This window comes from Manis javanica, chromosome 4 (assembly GCF_040802235.1).
Source record: "Manis javanica isolate MJ-LG chromosome 4, MJ_LKY, whole genome shotgun sequence".
NCBI classification, from domain to species: domain Eukaryota; kingdom Metazoa; phylum Chordata; class Mammalia; order Pholidota; family Manidae; genus Manis; species Manis javanica.
Window position 1 is genome coordinate 133565853 of NC_133159.1, and position 24258 is coordinate 133590110.

The window sequence follows — 24258 nt, forward strand, 5'->3', positions numbered from 1 at the left end:
ATGTTTCCAACTATTTTAACTATTTTCCAAATATCTTTACACAGATTTTGTAAATAACAATCCAATCAGGAACAACAAAAGATAATCTTTTTGTAAATAGTGGTAAAAAAAAACTGGCTATAATTTAATAAAGATCTCACTTTGAGTTAAGACAACTAAAAGCTACTTTCTTAGTTATGTTGGCCATACTTGGTGTTTTAAAATAATGAGACCAAGTTTTTTAAAAAGCATAGATAAACAGCATCCAACAAAAGAAAGACATAAAATCTGTTTATTCATATCACATCATAATGTTAATCTAATAATTTGGTTTTTTAGATAAACAGAAAAAAATCAAACTGAAATATATAAGAAAATACCAAGGCAGAAAACAGTAGTCATTAAAAAGGTTAAAGAATGAGACAGAAATTTTATACTATAAAAAACATGTACATTTCCATTCTAAGGTGAATGTTATAGTCCCAAGAATGTTTTGAATGCAAGAAAGGTACAACACTGTCTTACTTAAGACTTAGACAACTCAGCAAATGCTTGGTGAACATCACCTGAAGTTTCAAGCTACAAGAAATAAAATTTAATCAAAACAGATTACTCACTTTATTTTTAATGTATTAAAAAAATAATGTTTATGAAAATATAGGGTGGGGGCATATCTATGGGGTATATTATTAAGATTCTATAACTTACTAGCTGTATTCAAACAGTGTAATAAGCCTATTTCCTCATTAACCCTAATTTGTCTCAACTATGAAATGGACTTAAATGTGAAATTTACCTCAGAGGGTTTAATGGGAATTAAACAGAATAATAAATGAAAACAAATTCTACAAAGGAATATCATATGTTACATACTACCGTCAGTTTTGAAATAATTTCAAAATCCCAGCTTAAAGAAAAAGAATACCAGCAATGATCCTTGGACATCTTTTCTTATAAATGTCCATGAAATTGGCTTAATTTTTGACATATGTTTCATAAGAAGCAGTGAAGAACGTGTACAACTTTCTGGGTAGTGTCACGTGACTGATACTTTGCAATTTTTGTATGCAAAGTGAAATAAAAACTGAAGCAATTATCTCCCAAAATACAGTCTTGCTCTCAGGAAAAGAAGTATTTTTTCACTTGTGTTCTATTCTCGTCCCTTCTCCATCCCCAAATTGTTAGCATCACCCAAATCATCCTGATTTCTATATAATTAATCCAACAGAACATAGATATGTGTTTTAATTTGGACAGTCCTCATGGTATAGGATAAGAGGAGGAACATCTCTAATCATTTAAAAAACTAGTGGTGGGTATATTCTGAGTGTGCCTACAAATTTTTTATCACTTCATCAGATGATGCTCTGTAACATGGAAACAGACATGGCACCAGGTTACAGGTTTCTATAAGTTCTCAAATCTAACTGTGACTATTATTCTAGGTAAAAACAATGTTTAAAACTGCATCATTAATCCTATACTGCAATGCAGTCAAATAATGAAAACAAAAAGTAAATTCACCTACAATTCAATGCATTTCATGCTCTGAAAACTACCTCAGTCTATATTTGAAATCCAAGAGATTACAAAGGACAACAAACTACTGCCTAAAATTGATGTAACTCCATCTATCTTTATAATTTCCACTTTCTCATCAACATCGCATCTAGAGTTCTGAAATAGTTTTCTAATAAAAAAAGACGGCATAGGGCTATTTTGCTTCCTGACTTCAAGCTATAATACAAAGCAATAGTAATCAAAACAGTACGGCACTGGTATAAGAATAGAGTGTTCCAGAAATAAACCCATACATATATAGTCAATTAATATATGATAAAGGAGCCAGGAATGCACACTGGAGAAAAGACAGTCTCTTCAATAAACAGTGCTGGGAAAACTGGACAGCTACATGCAAAAGAATGAAACTGCATTACTGCCTAACTCCATTCACAAAAGTAGAGTTGAAATGAATGAAAGACCTAAATATTAGGCATGAAACCATAAAACTCTCAGAAGAAAATACAGGTAAAAATCTCTTCAACATAAATAAGCATGAGCAGTTTTCTTCTGGACACATCTCCCAGGGCAAGGAAAACAATATAAAAATGAACAAGTGGAAAGAAGCGATTAAAGATGGCGACATGAGAGGTGAGATAGAGGCTTCCTCCTAAGACGGCATATAATACAAAAATATAATTAATACAAATAATCCTGAAAGACCAACAGGAAAGAGGACTGCGCCAAACTGCATACATCTGGAGAAAAGAATAAACCTCATGAACAGGTTAATGTACAAAAGCCGTAGCCAGGCGGGACCCAAGCCCTTCCCCCAACCTAGCTCACTGGCGGGAGGAAGAGAAATGGAGCGGGGAGGAAGAGAAATGGAGCGGGGAGGGAGTGGAGGCCTGGGACGGCTGAATACCTAACTCCAGATATCTGCTCTGGGAGCACAAACCTACATTACATGGTGCTTGCATGGTTCTCTTGTGATTAGGGGGTTGGAAAGCTAAGACAGGCAGAATTCCTGGAGAGCTGGAGAGGCTGAGATTCCAGCCACTTGTGGAAAGTAGGGATCCATATCCAGCTGCTCTGGGACAAAAAGAAGGCAGGCAGTCTGAGAGACTTCCTAACAAGGAAGCTCTTAGCAAGTAGGCTGCTAAAGGGGCGAGGACTGCACAGAGCTTACTGCTCAGGAGAAAGGCCAGGTAGACAAAATTGTCCGGGTGCACTCTGCCTAGCAGTTTGGGAGCTTTCATGATCTTCAGGCACTCCAGCTCCCTGCTGGCTACACAGCTCCAAGGACCCCCTCCATAATACGCACCCTTACTGTGCCTTTCTTCCGGCCAGCCCCACCTGGCTCCCAAACTGGCACACCTGACACTTATGTTAGGACAGCCAGAGGGAAGACCTATCTACAGCAACTACAATGCAAAGTACAGAGGCTAATACTTGTGTGCTCAGCCCACTAGTTCAGGCAGTGTTGACAGGCATAGCAGCTGGGAAGCAGAAAACAGCTCTTTTCTCCCCACAGGCACCAACACCACTTCTCTGAGACCCCCAACACTGCTTCAGGGGCTGAGAAGCTCCAGAGAGTAGAGTTTCAGGGCACTAGAGGGTGCCATATACAAATATGAAACACCAAAGGAACCTGGTTCAAAGTAAAATTATGAAAACAACTCCTAAGACTGAAATGACATTGACCTCATGAATCTTTCAGAAAGGGAGTTCAAAATAAAAATCATTAACATGCTCATGAAAGCACAGAAAAATATACAACTCACGAATGAATTCTGGTCGGAGAACCAATCGTTGAAGAGCACAATGGAGGGTACAAAAAGCAGATCACATACAATGGAGGAGACTATAAATGGAAAAGAAACTACAGAAGAGGTAAACAAAGAAGCTGAGGCACAGAGAGAAAAAGGATCTCTAAGAATGAAAGAATATTAGGAGAACTGTGTAACCAATCCAACCGGAACGATATTTGTATTATAGGTGTACCAAAAGAAGAAGAGAGAGGAAAAGGGATAGAAAGTGTATTTGAGGAGGTAATTGCTGAAAACTTCTCCAATCTGGGGAAGTAGATAGTCTCTCAGGCCATGGAGATCCACAGATCTCCCAACACAAGGGACCCAAGGAAGACAACACCAAGACATATAGTAATTCAAATGGCAAAGACCAAGGATAAGGACAGACTATTAAAAGCAGCCAGAGAGAGAGAAATGATATAACATACAAAGGAAAACCCATCAGGCTATCATCAGACTTCTCAGCAGAAACCTTACAGGCCAGAAGCGAGTAGTATGATATATTTGATGCAATGAAGCAGAAGGGCCTTGAACCAAGAATACTCTACCAGGCAAGATTATCATTTAAATTTGAAGGAGGGATTAAACAATTTCCAGATAAGCAAAAGCTGAGAGAACATACCTCCCACAAATATCTCTACTGTCTATTTTGGAGGGACTGCTATAGATGAAAGTGTTCCTAAGGTTAAATAGCTGTCACCAGACATAATAAAATCACAGTAAAGAAAGTAGAACAGTTAATTACTAAGCAAAGGCAAAATTAAATGAACTAATCCCAAAGTCAATCAAGGGATAGACAAAGAGTACAGAATACGATACCTAATATATAAAGAATGGAGGAGGAAGGAAAAAGGAAGAGAAAAAGAAAAGAAACTTTAGATTGTGTTTGTAACAGCATATTAAGTGAGTTAAGTTAGATTCTCAGACAGTAAGGAAGTTAACCTTGAACCTTTGGTAACCACAAATCTAAAGCCTGCAATGTCAATAAGTACATACCTATTGATACTCACCCTAAATGTAAATGGACTGAATGCACCAATCAAAAGACATAGAGTCACTGAATGGATGAAAAACGAGACCCATCTATATGCTGCCTACAAGAGACTCATTTTAAACCCAAAGACATACACAGACTAAAAGTGAAGGGATGGAAAAAGATATTTCATGCATCTAATAGGGAGAAAAATGCAGGAGCTGCAGTACTTGTATCAGACGAAATAGACTTCAAAACAAAGAAGGACATTACACAGGAGTACGTACATATCTGAAAAAATACTAACTGAATTAAAAAGCAAAATAAAATGCAATCCATTCATTTTGGAAGACTTCAACACTCCACTCACTCTGAAAGACAGATCAAGCAGACAGAAAATAAGAAAGGAGAGAAAGGCACTGAACAACACATTAGAACAGATAGACCTAAAAGACATCTACAGAACTCTACACTCAAAAGTAGCAGAATATACAACCTTCTCAAGAGCACATGGAACATTTTCAAGAATAGATCATCTACTAGGCCACTAAAAGAGTCTTGGTAAACTCAAAAAGACTGAAATTGTACCAACCAGTTTCTCAGACCACAAAAGTATGAAACTAGAAATGAATTATGCAAAGAAAATGGAAAATCCCACAAACACATAGAGGCTTCACAACATGCTCCTAAATAACCAATGGATCAATGACCAAATAAAAACAGAGATCAAGCAATATATGGAGACAAATGAAAACAATAATTCAACACCGCAAAATCTGTGCAACGCAGCTAAGGCTGTGCTAAGAGTAAAGTATATTACAATACAGGCCTACTTCAGTTAAGAACAATCCCATATGAGCAGTCTAAACTCACAATTAATGAAACTAGAAAAAGAAGAACAAATGAGGCCCAAAGTCAGTAGAAGGATGGACATAATAAAGATGAGAGCAGAAATAAATAAATTCGAGAAGAATAAAACAATAGAAAGAATGAAAGCAAGAGCTGGTTCTTTGAGAAAATAAAAAAACTAGGTAAACACCAACCAGACCTATCAAGAAAAAAGGAGAGTCTACTGACATTAACAGAATCAGAAATGATAAGGAAAAACCACTACCGACACCACAGTAATACAAAGAATTATTAGAGAATACTATGAAAAATTACATGCTAACAAAATGGATAACCTAGACAAATAGACAACTTTCTAGAAAATACAACCTTCCAAGGCTGACCCAGAAAGAAACACACAATCTGAACAAACCAATTACCAGCAATGAAATTGAACTGGTAATCAAAAAACTACCTAAGAAAAGAATCCCTGGTACAGATGGCTTCACCGCTGAATTTAGTCAAACACTTAGTGAAGACCTAATATCCACCCTCCTTAAGTTTTCCAAAGAGTAGCAGAGGAGGGAATACTTCCAAATGCATTCTACAAACCTAGCATCATTCTAATACCAAAACCAGGCAAAGACACCATAAAAAGACACCACAAAAAATGAAAATTACAGACCAAATCCCGGATGAACACAGATGCAAGAATAACCAACAAAATATTAGTGAACCAAATTAAAAAATACCTCAAAAAAATCATCCACCATGATCAAGTAGGATTTATTCCACGAACACAAGGATGGTACAATACTAGAAAATTCATCAACATCATCCACCACATCAACAAAAAGGACAAAAACGACATTATCTGCATAGATGCCAAAAAAGCATCTGACAAAATTCAACATCCATTCATGATAAAAACTCTCAACAAAATGGGTACATAGGGTAAGTACCTCAAAATAATAAAGGCCTTCTCTAAAGATGAAATTCAGATGGCCAACAGACAAATGAAAAGATGCTCCTCATCACTAGTCATCAGAGAAATGCAAATTAAAAGCACAGTGAGATATCGCCTCACACCAGTAAGGATGGCTACCATCCAAAAGACAAACAACAACAAATGTTGGCAAGGTTGTGGAGAAAGGGGAACCCTCCTACACTGCTGGTGAGAATGTAAATTAGTCCAACCATTGTGGAAAGCAGTATGGAGGTTCCTCAAAATGCTCAAAATAGAAATATCATTTGACCCAGGAATTCCACTTCTAGGAATTCACCCTAAGAATGCAGCACTCCAGTTTGAAAAAGACAGATGCACCCCTATGTTTATCGCTGCACTATTTACAATAGCCAAGATATGGAAGCAACCTAAATGTCCATCAGTAGATGAATGGATAAAGAAGATGTGGTATATATACACAATGGAATATTACAAAGCTATAAGAAAAAAACAGATCCTACCATTTGCAACAACATGGATGGAGCTAGAGGGTATTATGCTCAGTGAAATAAGCCAGGCAGAGAAAGACAAGTACCAAATGATTTCACTCATGTGTGGAGTGTAAGAACAAACGAAAACTGAAGGAACAAAACAGCAGCAGAATCACAGAACCCAAGAATGGACTAACAGTTACCAAAGGGAAAGGGACTGGGAAGGATGGGTGGGAAGGGAGGGATAAGGGTGGGGAAAAAGAAAGGGGGGATTATGATTAGCATCTATAGTGTGGGGGGGCACGGGGAGGGCTGTGCAACACATAGAAAACAAGTAGTGATTTTACAGCATCTTACTACGTTGATGGACAGTGACTGTGAAGGGGTATGTGGAGGGTACTTGGTGAAGTGGGGAGCCTAGTAAACATAATGTCCTTCATGTAACTGTAGATTAATGATACCAAAAAAAAAAAAAGACTACATTTTAAAGTAAGCACTTAGAGTTTCCTTGATTGTCTTAAATAGGAATAAAAAACAATGTTTTCTAAAAAAAAAAAACAACTAATAATAATAATAATAATAAAGGCCATCTATGGCAAACCCACAGTCAATATTATACTTAACAGCAAGAAGCTGAAGGACTTCCCTTTAAGATCGGAACAAGACAAGGATGCCCACTCTCCCCACCTTCTATTCAACATAGTTCTGGACATCCCTGCCACAGCAATTAGACAACACAAAGAAATAAAGTGCATTCACATTGGTAAGGAAGAAGTTGAACTGTCACTGTTTGCAGATGACATGATACTGTACCAAAAAACCCTAAGGAATCTACTCCAAAATGACAAGATCTAATATCTGAATTCAGCCAAGTTGCGGGCTACAAAATTAATACACACAAATCTGTTGCATTCCAATACACTAACAATGAACTAGCAGAAAGACAATTCATGAAAACAATTCCATTCAAAACTGCATCAAAAAGAATAAAATACCTGAGAATAAACCTAACCAAGGAAGTGAAAGACCTAAACTTTGAAAACTACAAGACACTCATGAGAAAAATTAAAGAAAATACCAATAAAGGGAAACACATACCATGCTCATGGATTCGAAGAATTAATATTCTTAAAATGGCCATCCTACCTAAAGCAATCTACAGATTCAATGCAATCCCTATCAAAATACCAACAGCATTCTTCAATGAACTGGAACAAATAGTTCTCAAATTCATATGGAACCACAAAAGACCCCGAATAGCCACAGTAACCCTGAGAGGGAAGAATAAAGCGGGAGGGATTATGCTCCCTGACTTCAAGCTCTACTACAAAGCCACAGTAATCAAGACAATTTGGTACTGGCACAAGAACAGACCCACAGACCAATGGAACAGACTAGAGAGCCCTGATATAAACCCAAGGATATATGGTCAATTAATATATGACATAAAGAGCCATGGACACACAATGGGGAAATGACAGCCTCCTCAACAACTGGTGTTGGCAAAACTGGACAGCTACATGAAAGAGAATGAAACTGGATTATTGTTTAACCCCATACACAGAGTAAACTCGAAATGGATAAAAGACTTGAATGTAAGTGATGAAACCATAAAACTCTTAGAAGACAACACACGCAAAAATCTCTTGAATATAAACATGAGCAACTTCTTCCTGAACACATATTCTTGAGCAAGGGAAACAAGCAAAAATGAACACATGGGATTACATCGAATTAAAAACCTTCTGTACAGCAAACGAGACCATCAAAAGAACAAAAAGGCATCCTTCAGTATGGAAGAATATATTTGTAAATGACAGATCCAACAAGGGGTTAATATCCAAAATATATAAAGAACTCACATGCCTCAACATCCAAAAAACAAATAACCCAATTAAGAAATGGGCGGAGGATATGAAGAGACAATTCTTAAAAGAAGACATTCAAATGGTCAACAAATGAAAGGATGCTCCACATCAGTAATCATCAGGGAAATGCAAATTAAAACCACAATGAGATACCACCTTATACCAGTAAGGATGGCCAGCATTGAAAAGAGTAAGAACAAATGCTGGCAAGGATGCAGAGAAAAGGGAACCCTCCTACACTGCTGTTGGGAATGTAAATTAGTTCAACCATTGTAGAAAGCAGTATGGAGGTTCCTCAAAAAACTCAAAATACAAATATCATTTGACCCAGGAATCCCACTCCTTGGAATTTACCCAAAGAATACAAGTTCTCAGATTCAAAAACACATATGCGCCCCTATGTTTCTCGCAGCACTATTTACAATATGCAAGATATGGAAGCACCCTAAGTGTCCATCAGTAGATTAATGGATAAAGAAGATGTGGTACATATACACAATGGAATACTATTCGGCCATAAGAAAGAAACAAATCCTACCATTTGCAACAACATCGATGGAGCTGGAGGGTATTATGCTTAGTGAAATAAGCCAGGCAGAGAAAGACAAGTGCCAAATGTTTTCCCTCATTTGTGGAGTATGACAACAAAGCAAAACTGAAGGAACAAAACAGCAGATGCACAGACTCCAAGAAGGGACCAGCAGTTACCAAAGGTGAGGGTGGAGGAGGGTGGGTGGGGAGGGAAGGAGGAGGGGTATTATGTTTAGTAGAAATGGTGTGAGGAGTCACAGGGAAACAGTGTAGCACAGAGAAAGCAAACAGTGAATCTGTGGCATCTTACTACACTGATGGACAGTGACTGCAATGGGGTATGGGTGGGGACTTGATAATACAGGTAAATGTAACCCTATTGTTTCTTCATGTGAAACCTTCATGAGAGTGTGTATCAACAGTACCTTAATAAAAAATTACAAAAAAAAACAAACAAGTGAGACCACATCAAACTAAAAACCTACACAGCAAAAGACACCATGAACAAAACAAAAGGCAAATCACAGTATAGGACAATATATTCACAAATAATCTGATAAGGGGTAAATATCCAAAATATAACAACAAAAAAACTACCCATATTAAAAAATGCTTTCCACAGTGGCTGCACCAATTGACATTCCACCAATAATGTAGGAACAACCAAAGTGTTTATCAATAGATGAATAAAGATGTGGTATATATACACAATGGAGTATTATTCACCCATAAAAATGAAAGAAACTCTGCCATTTGTGACAACATAGATGGATCTAGAAGGCATTATGTTAAGTGCAATAAGCCAGGCAGAGAAAGACAAATACTATATGATTTCACTTATTTGCAAAATCTCAAAACAAAACAAACAGCACTAAACTCACAGACACTTGAGAAGTTACTGGTTACCATGGGGGAGGGGGTGCAGTGGGTGGGTGGAATGGGTAAGAGGGATAAAGGACCACAAAAATATCAATTGTAACACAGGTTGGTAATGGGGGTGGAAGTGCAGCAGGGATAATATAGTGAATACTTCAGTAATATGCTCCCATGATGACAATAGTAACTGCATGAGTTGCAGTGAGGATTTAACAATGTGTGTAACTACTGACCACTATGTTACATACCTGAAAACAATATAATACTGTGTATGAACTATACATCAATAAAAAAAATAGATTTAAAAAAACATAAAGATGTCAAAATTAATACTAGGCCACAAAAAGTTTAAAAAGACTGAAATTCTACCAACCAACTTCTCAGACCACAAAAGTATAAAAACTAGAAATAAATTGTACAAAGAAAACAAAAAGGCTCACAAACACATGGAGGTGTAACAACATGCTCCTAAATAATCAATGGATCAACAACCAAATTAAAACAGAGATCAAACAATACATGGAAACAAATGACAACAACACAAAGCCCCAACTTCCATAGAACACAGCAAGGGCAGTTCTAAGAGCAAAGTATATAGCAATCCAGGCCTCTTTTAAGAAGGAAGAACAATCCCAAATGAATAGTCTAAAGTCACAATTATTGAAACTGGAAAAAGAACAAATGAGGCCCAAAGTCAGCAGAAGGAAGGACATAATAAAGATCAGAGAAGAAACAAATAAAATTGAGAATAATAATACAATAGAAAAAAATCAATGAAACCAAGATATGGTTCTTTGAGAAAATAAACAAAATAGATAAGCCCCTAGCCAGGCTTATTAACAGAAAAAGAGAATCTACACACATCAACAGAATCAGAAATGAGACAGGAAAAAAATCACAACAGACCCCACAGAAATACAAAGAATTATTACAGAACACTATGAAAATCTATGCTAACAAGCTGGAAAACCTAGAAGACATGGACAAATTCCTAGAAAAATACAACCTTCTAAGACTGAACAAGGAAGAAACAGGAAATCTAAACAGACCAATTACCAGCAAGAAAATTGAAATCAGTAATCAAAAACCTACCGAAGAACAAAAACCCAGGGCGAGGCGGATTCACTGCTGAATTTTATCAGACATGTAGAGAAGACATAATACCCGTTCTTAAAGTTTTCCAAAAAATAGAAGAAGAAGGGAATACTTCCAAACTCATTCTATGAAGCCAGCATCACACTAATACCAAAACCAGGCAAAGTCCCCACCAGAAAAGAAAATTATAGACCAATATCCCTGATGAACATAGATGCAAAAATACCCAACAAATTATTAGCAAACTGAATTCAAAAATACATCAAGAGGATCATACACCATGACCAAGTGGGATTCATCCCAGGGATGCAAGGATGGTACAACATTTGAAAATCCATCAACATCATCCACCACATGATCATCTCCATAGATGCTGAAAAAGCATTCGACAAAATTCAACATCCATTCATGATAAAAACTCTCGACAAAATGGGTATAGAAGGCAAGTACCTCAACATAATAAAGGCCATATATCATAAACCCACAGCCAACATCATACTGAACAGCGAGAAGCTGAAAGCTTTTCCTCTAAGATCGGGAATAAGACAGGGATGCCCACTCTCCCCACTGTTATTCAACATAGTACTGGAGGCTCTAGCCACGACAATTAGACAAAACAAAGAAATACAAGGAATCCAGATTGGTAAAGAAGAAGTCAAACTGTCACTACTTGTAGATGACATGATATTGTACATAAAAAACCCTAAAGACTCCACTCAAAAACTACCAGAACTAGTATCTGAATTCAGCAAAGTTGCAGGATACAAAATTAATACACAGAAATATGTGGCTTTCCTATACACTAACAATGAACTAATAGAAAGAGAAACCAGGAAAACAATTCCATTCACAATTGCATCAAAAATAATAAAATACCTAGGAATTAACCTAACCAAGGAAGTGAAAGACCTATACCCTGAAAACTACAAGACACTCTTAAGAAAAATTAAAGAGGACATTAACAAATGGAAACTCATCCCATGCTCTTGGCTAGGAAGAAATAATATTGTCAAAATGGCCATCCTGCCCAAAGCAATCTACAGATTCAATGCAATCCCTATCAAATTACCAACAGCATTCTTCAACGAACTGGAAGAAATAGTTCTAAAATTCATATGGAACCACAAAAGACCCCGAATAGCCAAAGCAATCCTGAGAAGGAAGAATAAAGCAGGGGGGATCTCGCTTCCCAACTTCAAGCTCTACTACAAAGCCACAGTGATCAAGATAATTTAGTACTGGTACAATAACACAGCCACAGACCAGTCAAACAGAATAGAGAGTCCAGATATTAACCCAAACATATATGGCCAATAAATATACGATAAAGGAGCCACGGACATACAATGGGGAAATGACAGCCTTTCCAACAGCTATTTTGGCAAAACTGGACAGCTACATGTAAGAATGAAACGGGATCATTGTCTAAACCCATACACAAAAGTAAATTCAAAATGGATCAAAAACCTGAATATAAGTCATGAAACCATAAAACTCCTAGAAAAAAACATAGGCAAAAATGTTTTGGACATAAACATGAGCAACTTCATGAACATATCTCCCCGGGCAAGGGAAACAAAAGCAAAAATGAACAAGTGGGACTATATCAACCTGAAAAGCTTCTGTACAGCAAAGGACACCACCAATAGAACAAAAAGGTATCCTGCAGTATGGGAGAATATATTCATAAATGATAGATCCGATAAAGCGTTGACATCCAAAATATATAAAGAGCTCACGCACATCAACAAAGAAAAAACAAATAATCCAATTAAAAAATGGGCACAGGATCTGAACAGACACTTCTCCAAAGAAGAAATTTAGATGGCCAACAGACACATGAAAAGATGTTCAACATTGCTATTCCTCAGAGAAATGCAAATTATAACTACCATGAGATATCAACTCACACCAGTAAGGATGGCCACCAACCAAAAGACAAACAACAACAAATGTTGGTAAGGATGTGGAGAAAGGGGAACCCTCCTATACTGCTGGTGGGAATGTAAATTAGTTCAGCCATTGTGAAAAGCAGTATGGAGGTTCTTCAAAAAACTTAAAATAGAAATACCATTTGACCTAGGAATTCCAGTCCTAGGAATTTACCCTAAGAATGCAGCAGCCCAGTTTGAAAAAGACATATGCACCCCTCTGTTTATTGCAGCACCATTTACAATAGCCAAGAAATGGAAGCAACCTAAATGTCCATCAGTAGATGAATGGATAAAGAAGAAGAGGTGGTACATATACACAATGGAATATTATTCAGCCATAAGAAGAAAACAAATCCTACCATTTGCAACAACATGGATGGAGCTAGAGGGTACTATGCTCAGTGAAATAAGACAGGTGGAAAAAGACAAGTATCAAATGATTAAACTCATCTGTGGAGTTTAAGAACGAAGATAAAAACTGAAGGAACAAAACAGCAGCCGATTCACAGAACCCAAGAATGGACTAACAGTTACCAAAGGGAAAGGGACTGGGGAGGATGGGTGGGATAGGGGGGGGGGGAAGTTGGGGGGTGGGCATTACTATTAGCAGACATAATGTAGGGGGCAGGACGGGGAGGTCTGTACAACACAGAAAAGACAAGTAGCGATACTATAAAATGTTACTAACTGATGGATAATGACTAATGGGTTATGTGGGTGGGGACTTGGTGATGAGGGGAGTCTAGTAAACATAATGTTCCTCATGTAATTGTAGATTAATGATACCAAAATAAAATAAAATAACATAACATAAAATAAAATAAAGATGTCAAAATTAACCAAAATATTCATTGTTCTTGTAGTGGTCTGTGTAAGTATGAGAAAAAATTTTCCCATTCTTACAATTTGAAAATGTTAGATCACTGAAAATTCTTAGTCAACTACCTAGGCTTCAGTTTCTAATTGTTCTTATTCTACTTCAGCTTGGCCCATGATTCACTGGGACCTACTATTGGCAGGCAGCAACAAAAACAAAAGAAAGACAGGGTTGGCTCATCATTAACAGCTAGAATGAGTTCAGGCATAGTTTACTGAAAAAGTAAAATTCTTCCAACAACCACACCACTTCCTTACTTTCTTATTAATTACAACTAATGACCTCATCTTTTTTCAAGATTTTAATTACTCATCCAAAATTTACATTTAAAAATATTTTGTATTTTTCAATTAGCCTTGGGTCAAATATTAAGATAATCACTTTTTTCTCTCAGAATTGTTCCTATCAACCTCAGATTTAGTAGCTCTAATATTAAAGGCCAAGTGTTGCAAATAGATGCTCCATAGCTGTAGATTATGAATCTAAAGAAACAAAAGTAGAAATCACTTCTAGGCTTTGAAATTAGTCTTAGATTTAAGCAACATAATATAAATCATATCTAGATTCCAGTTTTTCTTTTAAGATCAGCCATTTTTGCCTTTATGTATTAGACTAGAATCATTGTGAGATGGTTTCTACTGTACTTCTTACGATGGTTAACTTTATGTGTCATCTTGACTAAGCCATAGTACCCAGATATTTGGTCAAATGCTACTTAGGTGTTGCTATGAAGTTAGTTTTTAGATGAGATTAACATTTAGAAGAGATTAACATTTAAATCAGTTGAATAGGTAAACCAGTTACCCTCCATAATGTGGGTGGGTCTCATCCAATCAGCTGAAAGCCTTAAGAAAAAAAACAATCTTCTGAGGAAGAGAGAATTTTCCCAGCTGACTGCCTTTGGATTTGAGCTGTAGCATCGAATCTTCCCTACTGTCAATCCAGCTGGCCTCCCCTTCTGGACTTGCCAACCTTCACAATCACATGAGCTAATTCCGTAAAATCTCTCCCTTTCCACCCCTTTCAAGAGAAAGACAGAAATTGACTGTTGGTCACTTTTTTCTCGTAACAGACATTCTATTGATTCTGCTTCTCTGGAGAACCCTGGCTAGTAATACCCAAACCCCCAGTTCTGTTATAATAATATAGCCACCTTTATTATTACAGGCTTGGCCTGTCACTAAACTCTACTAGAATGAATACTCTTCACCTCCTCATACTGCTTATTATACTCTCTGAATACCAGGTAACTGATGCCTTCAAGGGTTATCAAGTGGAAAAAATTGCTTTCTACCTACAACAAACAAGACAGATGTCCTGAACAAGGGTTGCTGAGGTGCAAAACAGGCAACTGAGAGCTCGTCTTACTCTGTTTCTTTACCTCTGTCTCCATTAAAGAGTTTTGGTATTCACTGCTGTTAAAACTTACAGGCACCATCTAATTACTGATCTTTCTTCTCTTCCCTTTTCTCTCCTTGCTGCTTCTTTCTTGGCTTGTCTACCCCATTGCTTCTTGGCTTTCCCTTTACAGATGTTAATCAGGATGAATTTTCATTGCAATGGCACACCCATCAAACACATGCTAGATATAATTTTTGTTCCGGAAGTGTTCACTTAATGGGTGCTCAAAGACTGCTTCTTCACTGATTTTTTTTTATCTCCCCTCTTTTTAACTTAAGGCATGAAGCCATTTTGCACACCTGAAAGTTCCAAGGAAACTATGGACTTGCTTAGATTTTTTGGTATGCAGATTCTTAGTGCTTTTTAACTCAAAAGTTATTCTGTATGATACAACTACTGTGTATGCCTATGGACTGTGAAAGGAAATGTGAAAAAAGACAAATATTTGTTGTTTTAGTATTATTTTAAAGACAGTGGGTCATTTTTTCTTAATTTATATCAATTTCAAAATATATTTAAATGAAAACAAGAGGAAAAATATCTATTTATATGGTTATTTTACTATCTGTATGGTTATATACAGTCTGAGAGGAACACAAACAAAACAAAATGGTCTGGAGTACAAATTAGTCAACTAGTCTTCCTTAAAATGTTAGGTTTCCTATAAATTGTATTCTACACCTGATCAAATCCATTATTTCCAGATTCATAGAAATGAATATTAAATCATACTACTTGCTCTCTAGTGTAACTTCCAACTTGGATTGTATTACTCTATTAACTGAGTGACATCAAAAGAGAAAATTAATTTATTAAACTGATGCCGCTGGCCTCTCCAAGTTTACATAAATTTGGGAAATGTTTCTTTAGGCTGAAGAACGCCTCTGGGAAGAAGAATATGTTTCAGATAAATGCGATATATGTACTTTTTTCTATTTGGATTTATTAAAATAGTTGAAGAATGAACTATGGATCTTAGTTAGAAGTGTGCATCAGAACTACCTGAGAACTTCGTGAAAACAATCATGGTAACACTTTACCTATCCTCAGAGATTCTGAGGCACCTAAATTAAAAAAATTTTTCCAGGTGATTCTGATGCATATCCTCAATAGAGAACTATACACTCAACAGTACAGTACTAACTACAGCTAGTCCTAAAGGATCAAAAACAAAATTACAGAGAAGGGGAAATCAAGAAATCATCAGTGTCAGAAAATGTCATCTGGGCTCCAAGGCCAAAAATCAAATTGTGAGACCTAGGTACTTAGATTTCAAAGGTAATTGTAACTGTCACTCAAATTCAAAGAAATATTTGCAAAGCCACTCAGCTATATCTTAAAGAGATAACATGTCACATCATCAGGAAGAAGAAGTCAACCCAACATTTTAGGTAAGAAGGTTCGTTAGAGTTAAGCTTTTATTTAACATTTTTTTAAAAACTGGTCAAGAAGAAAATAAAGCTAGCTTGTTTATTACATAACTAGTCCTTCTGGTATGTTCTAACAAAGACACATTCTTCTGCATCTACATTAAAACTATGTTACTTTTTTACCTTGATTGCATCTTCCCCCCTTTGTACTTAGACCAGGGGTCAGCAAACTTTCAGTGAACAGTCAGTCATTATTTTAGGGTTTTTGCTGACCTTATGGTTTGTGTAGCAAGAGAACAACAAGAAATAATACATAAAGGAACAGACGTGTTGCTCTTCCAATAAAACTTTATGGACAATGAAAATTGAATTTTATGTAGTATTTTACAAGTTATTAATAACAAATAAAATTTACGATGTTTTTACAAAGTAAAAATTTACAAATATTATTCTTTTGCTTTTTTCAACCAATAGAAATTATAAAATTCTTAGCTCACAGGCTGTACAAAAACAAGTAGCAGACAAGATTTTGCTTGCCAACCATAGTTTGCAAAGCCCCTTAACAAAGTTTTTGATACAGGCTATTTTTAATAACAGGAGTATCTATTTCACAAGGTTGTCAGGAAGATTAAATAAACTGGTACACATATGTATGTAGCAAGTGTATATGATTTTATACATATCTTTCTTTATCTCCTCCACTTTCTATATCACCTTCACTATGTCAGCCTATAACATTGAGATGTTTTGCCTAAAACATGACTGTTATAAAAAGGAAAGACCTGTCATTGTAGAAAAAGCATCCAATTATGAATCATTAGTTTTTCCTAAAAACAAACTTTCTAGCTAAATCCAAAAACAAATATCCACCTGCAATTTATCCATAGCAGTAGTGAGTCCCATTAACTGGAATCTCAGGCAAAAAAAAAACCTTACCTATTAATTCCTCAGAGGAGGAAAGAGATCCCTAATTTTCAACATACCAATGCAACTGCATTTAAGAAGGACTTGGGCTAAGTGCTGTGCTACATTATAACCAAATTATAACTAAGACTCAGCTTACAAATTCAGATTTAGAGTACTTTTTGTTGTTAATTAGGCAAGTAAAGTCAGTGACTCACCCTGGCCTGGCCCAGCCTAAAACAGAAGTGTGAGTAAAAGAATACAAGGAAAAGCTACCTAGGAAGCAAGAGAGGCCAGTTATCTCCAGAAAAGTATAATGAAGCAGCATTCCACCTGCCCAAGTCTTCATTATTAAAATGTTTTATTTTGAGTACACAATCCTCACCCATATATCTTGCAATTTTCCATTCCCCTTCAAGATTCAGCCAAGGCAGCCTCTGTGAAGCCCTCCCTTGGCCAGCCCATTTCCCTTCACAGAGGTATGTACACTCTTCAGTTTTGCTGTGTCATGTGCACATAATTCTAATCTCTTCTTTAGTCTCACTGTGTCATGATAGCTACCATTTACTGAATGCCATTACATGCTAAGCCCCTTTGGTACAATTTTCAATTCTTACAACACCCAGCAAAGAAACTAATATCCTCATTTAACAGATAAGGAAACAAGTTCACTAAGGTTAGGCCATGTATCCAAATCCAAAGTCAAATGGCTGGACAGTAGTAGGACCAGGTTTGTTTCTGATTTCCACACCAATGGTTTCAAATATCAGGAAACAGAGGACAGAGAGTTGGCCAAGGAGGTAGGTAGGATTCTCTTTTTATCTGTTTATATATTGGGTTTCTGCAAAAGGTTTTTTTGGGAAAAGTTTCCACTGTTAAGATAAATTTGAAAAATCATTGATTCTACCCCATGCTGCTTCCAAGACTTTTTTGTGACTATAGACATACTGTCTATAATACCACACTAACCTTAGCAGCAAACACTTGAACTGAATTTCTTTGCCTCTCCAAAACCAGAAATAGTGTCTGGCACTCAACAATGTTTGTAAGGAATAAAGTTTTGTTATATTTAATAAAATTCTTCCATATGTTATCTTTTTAAAAAGAGAACCAAGCTGAACTTTTAAAAATGTTTTCCAAAATGGCACATTAATATTCAAAGCTTTATTATTAATCAATTATCCAGTCAAACAATATTGGCAAAAAACATTAACCATGTTTTATTTTAATTGCCATTCCAAAATGCTATTAGGTTAAGCCATATAAAACTGCCAAAAATAGCAATTACATAGGTCCAACTTAATACTTATCAATGGCATTTAAACAGCATTAGCAAAGGTCTCAGCACTAGTATAAACAGCAGAACTTGAGGGATTTATTTACATAGTTTTGACAAAAAATTAAGTAAATAGTAAATCCCTCTTCAGTGATTTCATAGTTCTTTGTACATTACACATATTTAACACTTCTCACACTACACTGTAATTATCTGCCTTGAGGTTGTCTTCTCAACAACACTCCTCCAAAAAGCAACTTTGACAAATTCTTCCTTGTATCTCTATCAAATATGGTAATAAACACACAGTAGGTATCTAGAAAATGTTTCTAAATGACTACTAGAGGCATAGTAAAACTAAGATAAAATGTACTGTGTTCTCAGAATTAAAGATGAACTATATCACTTTATTCCAACCTTTTTAATTAAAAAAAATCAAATTCTGAAATATGGGCAAAATCAAAGTCCAGCTGCTTGGGGCTGGTGTTGATGTAGTTTTTTAAAAATATTGAACACTAATTAATGTACACCAGAGAAAGCATTCCAATTTTTAAATCCTGTTAGAAAATCAATTGGCTAGTCAACTTTATACAAAAACTTTAGAAAGAAAAGATCTTTTTACCTTCTAACATGTATATTACTCTTCGGGCTTCTGCTTACACATGCTACATTTTCAAGTGACAATCAGACCAAACATAGCTAAAATAGCCCTGTAAATCTGATTTTTTTTAAGTCAAAGTAAAAAATATCCATTTCCTTACACCGGAAGAAAAAGGTTTGTTAATACTTCCAAGCATGCAAGCAATAGAAGACATATTGTTCTGTTTGTTTGTTTTTTAAGTACATGGTATGGTAAATGCTAATGCAGATAACCCAAAGGAACTTTGACAACACAGAAATCACTGCAGTTCTTAAGGGAGCATTGCTCTCAAATTGGTGTTTCATGGTGATTGTTCTGGAGATAATGCACAGGAGGTATCAGAGCTAAGAAAGGCTGAAAGAAGATGACAGAGGCTGTAACTATGATGGAAGCAATGGGAATGATTTGAAAAGAAAAAAAGCTTCATGACCAAACTGTAATTAGTAGAAGCAATTTTTTTTTTTTTTTTTTTTTTTTTACACAGTCCACTACTTTCTCTTGGTCTTAAAGACAGCCTTCTCTAAGGATATGATCTTGGTCCCCTACATACAGATCTTCTATTTACTTCCAAGGAAAACTGCCCAGGTGTTATAACAACCCAACTGGAAAATATGCAGTCTGTCTCATATGAATGGTTTCTAGTTTACTATTATCCACACTTACATTTGTCTCCACTGGAACAAATAACTAAGAAACAACTATATTCTGTGTCAGTTATTCAGTTTCTGTACTGAGGATCTACCAGGGACCCAGTATTTAAACCAAACAATATATATCTATGTCCTATGTTGCTCAGCACATAGATAACTATGCACCCTTATCTATGGAAAGCTACATGTGATACAAAATAGATGTTAAGAGAGAGATTCCCAGTCCATGAGAAACTTACAATGCAGTTGAAGATGTGAGCTATATATATATATATCCTTTCATACACTGACTATCATACTAGGCTCTGAGTTACGAGGTTTTAAAATAAAGATGAATAAAATACAATCTACCCCTAAGGGAATATAAAATCTAGTTAGAGTGAGGTGGGAGGGCAGGAACAGGAAAGAAGGTGATGAAAAGAATGTAGTATGAAAGGAAGACTGAGCAAGTCAGATTTATAAATCAAAGAAGGAAATGACTGGCAAAATATCCAAATGTACAATTATTTTAAGCAGTTGGAAAATACAGCATTGCTGAAAAGTTGAGGCCAAAGATGGCAAACTGAGAAATATAAAGGGCAGTAAGACAACAAAGAGGTTTCAACTCTGAATTCAAGATTCAGCAGTATAGTAACAAGATAAAAGCAGTATAGTAACAAGATGAAGGAAAAAAATCTTTTTTTAAACAAAGGGGATTCTTAAGCACATGTGAAGAAGGGGCAGAGCCATATATTAGTATGTTTCTTAAGGATAGTGACCATATCTCTTCAGATATAAATAAAATACTGCTCTGTCCACCTTCAAAACAGAAAGATAGGGATACAGCAGATTCAAAATTATTTTCTCTGGAATTATAACCTACAAGCACTCCCACAAATCCCATTTGGGTAAAACTAAGTTCTCACAAAAATATTTAAATCCCAAAGAAAAACGGTCTGCATTTGTTGTACTTGCCATCTTGCAACTTGTACAAATACCTGCATTTTATGTATTTGCCAAAGAACTTAATATCAATATATATCAAAAGCTGAGTTGAGGCAAACTATATCCACTGGTCAGACATCAAAGGACAATCTACCCACTCTTTCAGACTGACTCTCACTATGATGTGGTTGGTCTTCTCAACTTAGTATTGTTAAATATTAAATATCCATCGACCTCAGAGATGTTGAAGAGGATAATGATAATTACACATAATCATCTTTCTCAGGACCCCTCTGAGAAATTCTAGCCTGATAGTACCAAGTGGTTAGTTTCCTTCTTACCTGGTTTACTTTTATCTTAAGAACACTTTGAAAAATAACCTAACAGGTTCTTTCCTCCTGCTAGCTGACAGAAATCTCAGAGTCAAATCTGTGCTCTGCCTGTAGCAAGAACACTGTGATATACCTTTTTGGCCTAGATTCTGATTCTATTTTATCCTTATCCTTTTTTTTCTTTTCTCTTCACTTTTAGTCTGTCATATTTTGTAGTTTGTGCATCTTTGTAAATTGCCTTAAATAAAGGGTTACAAATCAAATAGAGACTAACTAACTAGGCAGGTAAAAGTGTGAATCAGCTAGAAATAAGACAGCAGTGATACAACTGGCTTTTTAAATAAGATCAATTAAATACAAAATCACTGAGCAGACAGAACATGTTTGTGTTTCAAATCCTTCACCATACATTTATAACTTACCAATAAGGAACCTAACATACAATGCTCAAAGGTGGGATGGTTAAGGAATATTAAATGAGTTTCAATCCCTCTGCTTAAAACCTTTCTAGAGCAAGGGTGTATGTAGCAGCTAAAAGAACAGGTAAATACCTTGCATTTGCACAAAATTTCATGATTTACGGTCTTTTTATCTTTTTGGTCTTCAAATGTACTGTGCAGCAGTTCTCACAACTACCTGCAAAAAAATACAGAGATCACAAACTCATGCCTACAAAGAACAATGCAGGTAATATAAATGAGTGAAGCAGGCAAGGTTGTAATCTTCCCGTACACCTAAATCTGTTTGTATATTAATCATATTACAATATTCTTCACTTCCAGAGAAATATGCTGTTCTTGAATATTGTAATGGCCCAACTATACTTTTTCCCATTTCCTTAAGTAGAAACATCAATAGACAAGTATTTTTTCACTACAAACAACAGTGTTAAGAGCTCTAATAAACAGTAACAAGGAGTGGCAGAACTTCTTTCACTAGAGCACTTACAGCTCATGCCCAACTAAAGGAGGGCAGCTGTAACTCAGATTGAGCCAAGTGTTGCCATGGGAAAATGTGGGCCCCGCTCTTGCCAGAGTTTCTAATTTTTCAGGATAATCCAGAAATAAAGACTTTATGCAAAGTAGATAATTTTTAAATGTTGACTCAAAAAATCTGCACAGCTAAGAGAAACTCACTTACTTAGCTTGGCCTAAGCTTGACCACAGGCTGCCAGTGTGCAACCCCTGGCTCAGTATTGAATAAATACAGCCTTTTGAATAGTTGAAGAGACTTAATAAAATGTAACAGTTCATGAATTTATTTTCTGTTCTATTTATTCAATTCAAAAGCATAAAGATTACTAAAAAATAAATATTTAATTAACCTTAGGGTGAATTCTGCAATGCAAAAACAAAAACAAATCTTATCCAATTATCTGCACATACCTTCCTCATGTTTATAAACCTATTATCTACAATAGTAAAATTTGGAAACAAACCAAATGTACATTTCTATAGGGTAGATATAAAGAAACTATAGTATAATCATATTAAGAAATTATATAACACAATTAACTATATATATAGTTCATATATACAGCTAGAAAACATTGTTAGGTAAAAAGCCAGGCTGTGGAATATACAATATTATGTTAATTCATGTAAATTCTAAGCATTATACATTTTTATGGATACATATATGTACAGTAAAAGTATAAAAATGGAACAAAAAGATATATACGAACTTCAAGAGGAACTTTACCCCTAGGAAGAGGGGAGGAGGGAATAATCATGGAAAGAGGTACAAAAGGGACAACTGTAACAGTAATAATATTTTACTTCTTCAAAGACTCTAAAGCAATTAGGACAAATGTTTACATCTGTTGATTCTGGTAGTGTGGATGTTTTGTTACAGTACTGCATGTACTTCTCCTACATTTGACATACCCATAATAAAAGTAAATAACTCATTAAACTATAATACATAAAATTTAAAAGGAAAAACAGAAAGTACTTTTTCAAGTACAGGTCCCAAGATAGGCCCTCTGACAGCAAGATAAATATGTAAATGATATTAAAGCACTGAAGGAGTAAGTACACTTTGAGGTCCTACTATGTAGAATTTTAGAATCAAATAGTGAGGGTTCAAATATCAACCTGGCCACTACATGTGACCTTGGGCAAATTTTCAAGCTTCCTAAGACCTATTTGCACATTTGTAAAAGGGGCTAAAAAACACTACCTACCACCTATCTCATACAGGTGTTGTGAAGCTTCATGACATAATCACTATCAAGGGCTTGTCTACCATTTTACTTCCCTCAATAGAGCTCAGGAATAGCAAAGACATACAGAGAAAGTAATTTCACTTTGAAGGTGATGATAGGGCACAGTACATTTTGCACTTTCATGTACATAAGCAAAGCACAAGACACACTGCCTTCCCAGTGTCCAAGGACAGGGAACAAATCAGTTCTACCAATACAAGACAGAAATGTAGGCTGCCCCTCTTACTATTATCATCAACTCAACCATCTTCATCATCACCATAATACCAGTGGCCAACATTTACTGAGTACTTACTATGTGCTATGTACTGTTACAGGCTCTTTAAATGCATTAACTCATTTGATAAATCACATAAATTTTTATATAAGCTGTAACAAGAAAAAAGTTAATAGATATCATAAGATAATTAATCCAAAAAAGAAAATTTCAGGTGAAAAGAAATTAGGGAAGGTGGCCTGGAAATGGAGAATCTGATATGTAAATCTGAAGGACAGATGTCAGATGATAAACAGGAAAAGGAAAGGGAAGGAGTAGTAAAGAGTGGAAACACCATAAGTAACAAAAATATCTTCGTAAGGCTGAATCACAAGATACAAGGTAGGCAGTAAGAAAAAGGATGAAAAGGTATGCCAGGACATAAATCCTGAGTGCCCATTTAGGATTAAATACTATGTTGCTAGCAATGTACCCTTTGCATTTTCACATACATAATAAAATGCTGGTGATAAGTTTTTGGCAGGAAAGTGACTTGGGAACTGTGGTTCAGGAAATTAATCTGGCTATTTTATGTAATATCCCCCCCCATAAATTCCTCCTCTTATTCTC

The 24258-nt window shown here is 35.8% G+C and overlaps 1 protein-coding gene across 5 annotated transcripts in view; it reads right to left on the reverse strand.

The window, feature by feature from the left end:
- Window positions 1-24258, reverse strand: part of PAFAH1B1 (platelet activating factor acetylhydrolase 1b regulatory subunit 1) — an 82302-nt gene that overhangs the window by 46927 nt on the left and 11117 nt on the right. For 2 of the 5 annotated variants that reach the window (XM_073235021.1, XM_073235022.1), the window contains exon 2: window positions 21757-21841. The exons of the other annotated variants lie outside the window; for them this stretch is intronic. The gene's annotated coding sequence lies outside the window, so the exon portion shown is untranslated. The remainder of the gene's footprint in view (window positions 1-21756; window positions 21842-24258) is intronic. 5 annotated transcript variants of the gene reach the window in all.